Here is a 6,439-nt window from a genome sequence, read left to right on the forward strand (position 1 = left end):
CGTTAAGTTGCCCCAAAAGTTTCTTTCGTTTTATATTATTTTATTGAATTACGTATGATCTATTTTGTCCCAATGAATATAATTCAATAAAATAATATAAAACAAAAAATAGTATGCGTCTATTATCTCCTTACGAGACGAAAGAAATTTCTGCGACAACCTAATATATTGTTCCATTCTTTATTCACAGAATATTTCTTTCACAGTTTTTTATTCCAGTATTAGAATACGTTGGACCAAAGCGGATGACATTCGTGGCGAATATGTCGATCGCAATATTCTTCACATTTGCAACTTGCATTCTACCCTGGATCGCCTATTATTTGGCCGACTGGAGGATGACCTGTATTGTCACCTCAGTTCCTCTTGTTCTAGCCGTAGGTAGCCATGGTTGATACCGGAAAGCGCTCGATGGCTGGTCAGCCAAGGTCAGATAGACAGGGCCATTAAAATCCTTGGTAAATTCGAGCGAATCAATGGCACCAAGGTGCCCGATGACATCTATAGACGATTCCGGGTAAATAAACCGATTACCGCAATCTTTTCCGTATTTTCTACTTTTATGATCTTTCCTGCTTTATGTGCGTTCTATAAATACCAATTTATATGCCTTTAAGCATATCATATAATCATTTTCTTTGAATAGAAGTCTAATTGGGTCTTTTACGTAATGAAAATTTGTTTACAACCTAGTAATTTTATATCTTATTCATCACCTAAATTGCCAGCGATAAATTGCTGTCAATTTCTGTTATTGTCTGTTATTGTCTATTTCTGTAATGTTATTTATTGAATTTGTATATTGTTTTTATCTTTGAAAATTTTTATACAAATAGATTAAACATTTGGAAACTGCTCAGTCTATGAATAGATCATGGCAATATTAACATTAATGTACGATATAAGGAGATAATCGACTTTCAGAGGTTTGATGTTTTATAAAGTAAAATGAAAAAATTTGCAAACGTCCAAGTAAACTATTTCGAAAGGATCGTCTCATACAAATATAACATAAACTTTCTTCCGGATTTTATCGTAATCTTTGTACACATAACAGATTCACATAAATTTGTAAGAAAAACAGACAAACGACATTAACTAGTTAAAAATTTGCTAATAACAGGAAACCTGTGCCAGAATCTGCAAAGAGGAGGAAGCAGACAAAACGTACTCCGTGTTGGATCTATTTAGAACGCCACGACTACGGAATATCACGATTCTATTTATTGTTATTTGGTTCGTATCGCTATTAAACAGATATCAAATAGATTGACGTAAAATCGGAATTGTATCTTGTAAAAATCTCACGAACAGTTTTATATCTTTTGTCTAAAAATACTTTATTTCTGAAGCAAGGAATTTGCTTCTCACATGAAATATGATAGCGTGCTTTTCTTTATCATATGAAATTGTTTTACGAAATATAGGATGGCGATTTCTTTGGTGTTCGATGGTCACGTACGAAACGTCGATAATTTAGGCCTGGACGTGTTTGTTACGTTCACGATTGCTGCAGCAACCGAGCTGCCTGCTGACACGTTCCTCACGCTCGTTCTTGATCGATGGGGCAGAAGATGGCTGGCGTGTGGTTCCCTCGTCATTTCTGGTATCTTCAGCATCTGGGCTTCTGCCGTTTCCAATAGTTCGTACATTTCGTTTTTATATATTCACCCTTCTATATTACTGATCAATCTAAATAACCTAAGTCGATCATTTTGACTTAATCAGACGAATATTTTTCATTCGTATAGCATTGTGCTTTTTGAAAGGAAGAAAATGTATATTTTGGAATATTTATAACATGCAAATGCTTGTAGATTATTTGCTACATTGCTAGAATAGTTTCCAAGCCCTATCATGTATCCGTTGTATAGATATTTTATTTCCCCTTCTACTGCTTTGATCATAAGATCGCTTCGTATTTCCGCATATATCAAAGGGCGTTGGCAATAGTCCTCAAAATGATGGGCTTCAGCGCTCCAGCAGTGCTATATGGCTTTCAGTAGCCGTAATCCATAATACAATCCCTTAGATTCAAATTGGCTAGATTAACGTTTTATAGATAAGAAGCTTATTGCTTGTGCTTAGCTTAGAGCTAAGCACGCTTATATTAAGCTCAGCAAATGCTTGTATCAACTATTGCAGACAACCAGACAAATTACAGACAGATAAAATAATTTCTTCCCTTTTTATTCCTTAAAATTTTCTAAAATTATTTCATAAAAAATTAGAATTAAAAACTAATGCTAAAATTTTTTTTCAGGTATATATACAGCTTCTCTGGCAATTCTCGGTAGATTTTGGATAAACATTTCATACAATATCGGTCTCCGATATGCGGCTGAAGTATTACCAACTGTGGTAAGAGCTCAGGGTGTAGCTTTGATACATATAATGGGATACGTTGCTAGTATCCTCGCACCCTTCGTAGTCTATCTCAATGTTGTGTCCTCGTTCCTACCTCTTCTTGTGCTGGGCACACTCGGAATTATGGGCAGTCTTCTGACTCTCTTTTTGCCGGAAACATTGAATAAGGATCTTCCGCAGACGCTGCAGGACGGCGAGGATTTTGGAAAAGATCAGAAGATGTGGGATGTACCTTGTATCGGAAGGTAAAATCACATAAAGGAACTTTCGGTCTCCTTTTTTCAAAGATATCCACAGATCTTCAAGCTCGAAGTTCAAGATTCTCAAGCATTCTGTTAGATCTACATCTTCGTATGCTTTCGCATTACTTTCTTCTTAAAATCTGTTAAATCTCTCAAAAGAAAACTGGACTATCTTCTTTCTTCAAATGCGTTTAAATCTTTTGAACAGAAGAGAAGGATCGAGTTGGGAAGTTATTCAAATCTTTAAGCGATTGGATTCAATATTTTTAAACGCAATGTTTTGACAGGAAACGCGAGGACGAGGAGACACCACCGGTCGCCATGTTCCGATCATTTTCTAGATGCAGTGCGAGGAATTCGATGAGAGTGTCACGACCGGCATACTTCAAATCCGACGGACTGACGATAGAGATAAAGATGTGGCGGCACTCGGCGACAATGTATATCGCTGAAGTGCCTAATGAACCATCAACATCCCAACGATCCTTCCACCGAAGGTTCTAGAAGAAAGAGAAAAATGCATGGACGGTGGGGATGTTGAGGGATGACAAAAGAAAGTAATCGGATCCGATCGAAAGTAAAATCATAAGAGTCAGTCTTAGAAAGTCACGCCTAGAGTTCGGAAGTAGATTGTAAAGTGTATTGATGTTAGAAAAAAAATAAAGTTTTCTTTTTTATTTTTACCTCAAATTCCTTTTTTTATTTTGTTATTTTACGTGACGAGAGCGTCGCTTCGCGGTGAACCTTTAAGGAGTAGCATGCTACGGAGATCGAGTATAAAATCGAGGAAAAGCGAAAACTCGATCACAGAGGTCGAAAGGCTGTAGCGAAACGTTCACCACGAAGTACAATATTTGACGCGTTGATCTCGAGCAAAGAATCTTTAGTCTTCCAAAAACGTGCAATGTATTAGAATAAGACAAGTTACTGAATCCAGGAATCTTAAATTCCACCGTCATTAATATTCATTATCACAAAACAGCGGATTTTTATGCAATTATGGGTGATTCGAAGATACGAAAATTTATAGAATGCGTATGACGCAAAATTTTGTAAAATATCCAAAAGTACAGCACTATCGATGATATTTAATGGATAGAAACATACTTTTGCCCAAGTCCTTTCGATTGTATGAAATCTTTCAATTGTATTATTGTATCCACGAAAATATGCATATGCATAAAGATCCGCAATGCAATTATCATCGCAATTTTTCATCAACAATGATTGATTAAAAATTCAATCATTAGGCGAGCGAATAAAAATTAGAGTAAGAACGTAGGTTAAAATAATTGTCGTAAATTGTCGTGGGTAGTTAATGTTAAAAATTAGTACTTTCCTTTGTTATAAAAGTTCCTGAAATTGTTCGTACAAAAGCTTCATCTTATAGAATATAGTGCAATAATCGTTATACTAGTAAAATAATAACATCATAAATATACAAAATATATTAACGAGATGAAAATAATATGGACAACGTGGTGTATGGCCACGAGTTTTGTACATATGTACGTGTATTTGTAGATCGATTAGCAATCGCAGAGACCTCGTGCGCATGTCACGCGACGAGATAGCCCGATTATTTTTATTATGATGTAAATCGTTCTTAGATGTTTTGTAATAAAACTTGCCAGTAAAACCTTCCCTGGATTCTGCTAATAGTTCTTCACCACTTGTTCCTTAGTCGATTGAATTAACGATACAAATAAGTATGAGATTATCTTAGGAAATCTCATTAATATTTTTGTCGACATCTGCGACGTAAAAGCGGGGTAATAATATTTTGAAGTTTTGACGACGCGTTGCTTACTATAGATATTGTCTGTACAGGATTCATCAATTTTTAGAGAGCCTAGTCTCGCCGAGATGGAGATAATCCTCTTTAAAGCTGAACGTTTTAACACGTAATCCCACTAGCAAGCCATTGCAAAAATGATATTTCGATTAATGATAGAAAATCGCTTTTGAAGACAGAAAAATCTTCTTCGAAGGAAAAATTTGACCTAAATCTTTCGAATAAAATTAACGTAAAATCTGTGTTACGCCACGAGGCTTACCACAGGCTGTATTTTCTAACCGTCGCTCGCGGCCCTACAGTATCGCAGGCAGACCGCCCTATCTGCCCGTCGGATCATATACAATGTATCGACGAGAGCATAGTTGTTGCCAAGCAGCGAGCTCTAGAAACGTCGATTTTTGACCGTTACGTTTTTCACGCAAGAAGGGGCATACGTGATCATAGGCGCGAGCGGTGGCGTGACCCGAGCATAGTGGGGGTCATCTTCCAAATGAGACAAAGGAATAATCGAAGGGGATCAGTTCCTTCTGACGAGTCAAACGTGACACTTCGACAAATCTGACGAGCAAACGAATTTATCTAGAGATATCGTAAAGTCGAGTCAAATTTCTGTAACATATTCATCATATTATTGTAATATATATCATTCTATGTTAACCTGTTAATACAGTGTTACATTCATTAAACCACCTCTGTTGTCTTAACCGAAACAGGGGAACGACTATTTCGCGGCGTCGATTAACATAGTCGTCGCGAGAATTTACGCCTCTCGCTGACGCGTCCTCGCGACCGCATCTCTTCGCGAACGGTCGTACCAACTGTAACAAAGCATTTATTGACAAATTTAATATCTTTCTCCATAATCTCCATAAATCTGCAATACCCTTCCTTTGTATTTGTGTGCGTTATTGAATTGAATAAGACACCGATATAACAAGTTATAAATCACAGTTTATTCCAACAACGTCTCTCCGCGAACGGTCGTAACAATCTGTATATAAAATCGATAATTTCAGCATTCAACATGCTGTATATTATAATGCCAAGTTCACGTTATGTTCATAAAGAGTACAGAGATAATCTTCCAAGAAATTTCTCCCTAGAAGTGCTTGAATGTAATTTTCACGTAGGAGACTTATCCGCCTCAAGTACGTATTATAATCTTTTATTGTAGAAAATCTTTTATTGTAGAAAATCTTTTATTGTAGAAAATCGACGAAATGATTCTTCTCGATACCGTTTAGTAGCATCGTTATGGAAAATTCTTCTCTCTTCTCATTTTAATTTCCTTAACAGTCAATGGAATCCGATGCTATGCGCACAGCTACGTACGTGCAGTGCTATATCATCTCTACTCCATAAATATCGTTCACTGCCCCAATGTTAAGGTTCAACATACGAGAGTTCGCGACCTTTATCGTAGTTTCTGTCGCTAATTAATATTAACGTGATGCAATCTGGAGCGACGAGTAATGAATATGCCCCTCTAGCGTGACGAGTTATCAATCATACATGTTACGAGACGATTGTACCATTATTCGGTGCCAACTAGTAAGGTTGCGGAGAAGCATGTTGTCGACTACAGACGAGATTAATCTTACTGATTGCAGTCTTGACACAAACACGCACATATGTAAATGGGACACTTGTAAAGTTTCTATCACGATCGTTGTATTCTTTTTTTGCTTACGTAAAATGTGAAAGGCATTGTGACTCGTTTGCGATCATTGATAGTTTGTTTGGTGAGTGTGCTGTTATGAATGGGATTAGTAGATGAAAAGATGATTTAACGTGGCGATTTTTATGATTGTAAATATTGACATCTTTTGACGCCGATTTGTATGTTTTTTTAATATTAATGTAATATCGTGATATAATGTGTTTACAAAGAGTGGACAATAGAGATGTTAATCAGACAGAAAAAGACGATTGTTGTTCAACCTGAACTATTCACGCCAAACGCACAGAAAACAGCGCAATCCACACTCTCTCGGCAACGCCACTCGCAACCTCCGTCTCCGCTCAACTCGCA

At 36.8% G+C, this 6,439-nt stretch overlaps 1 pseudogene; it reads left to right on the plus strand.

Annotated features, from left to right (window-relative positions):
• The first annotated feature begins 206 nt into the window (after nt 1–206).
• LOC117241299 lies at nt 207–3,736 on the plus strand (annotated as a pseudogene).
• The last annotated feature ends 2,703 nt before the right edge of the window (nt 3,737–6,439 follow it).

The sequence above is a fragment of the Bombus vosnesenskii genome, unplaced genomic scaffold (assembly GCF_011952255.1).
Source record: "Bombus vosnesenskii isolate JDL3184/JDL3185 unplaced genomic scaffold, Bvos_JDL3184-5_v1.1 scf7180000015628, whole genome shotgun sequence".
Taxonomy (NCBI): Eukaryota; Metazoa; Arthropoda; class Insecta; order Hymenoptera; family Apidae; genus Bombus; species Bombus vosnesenskii.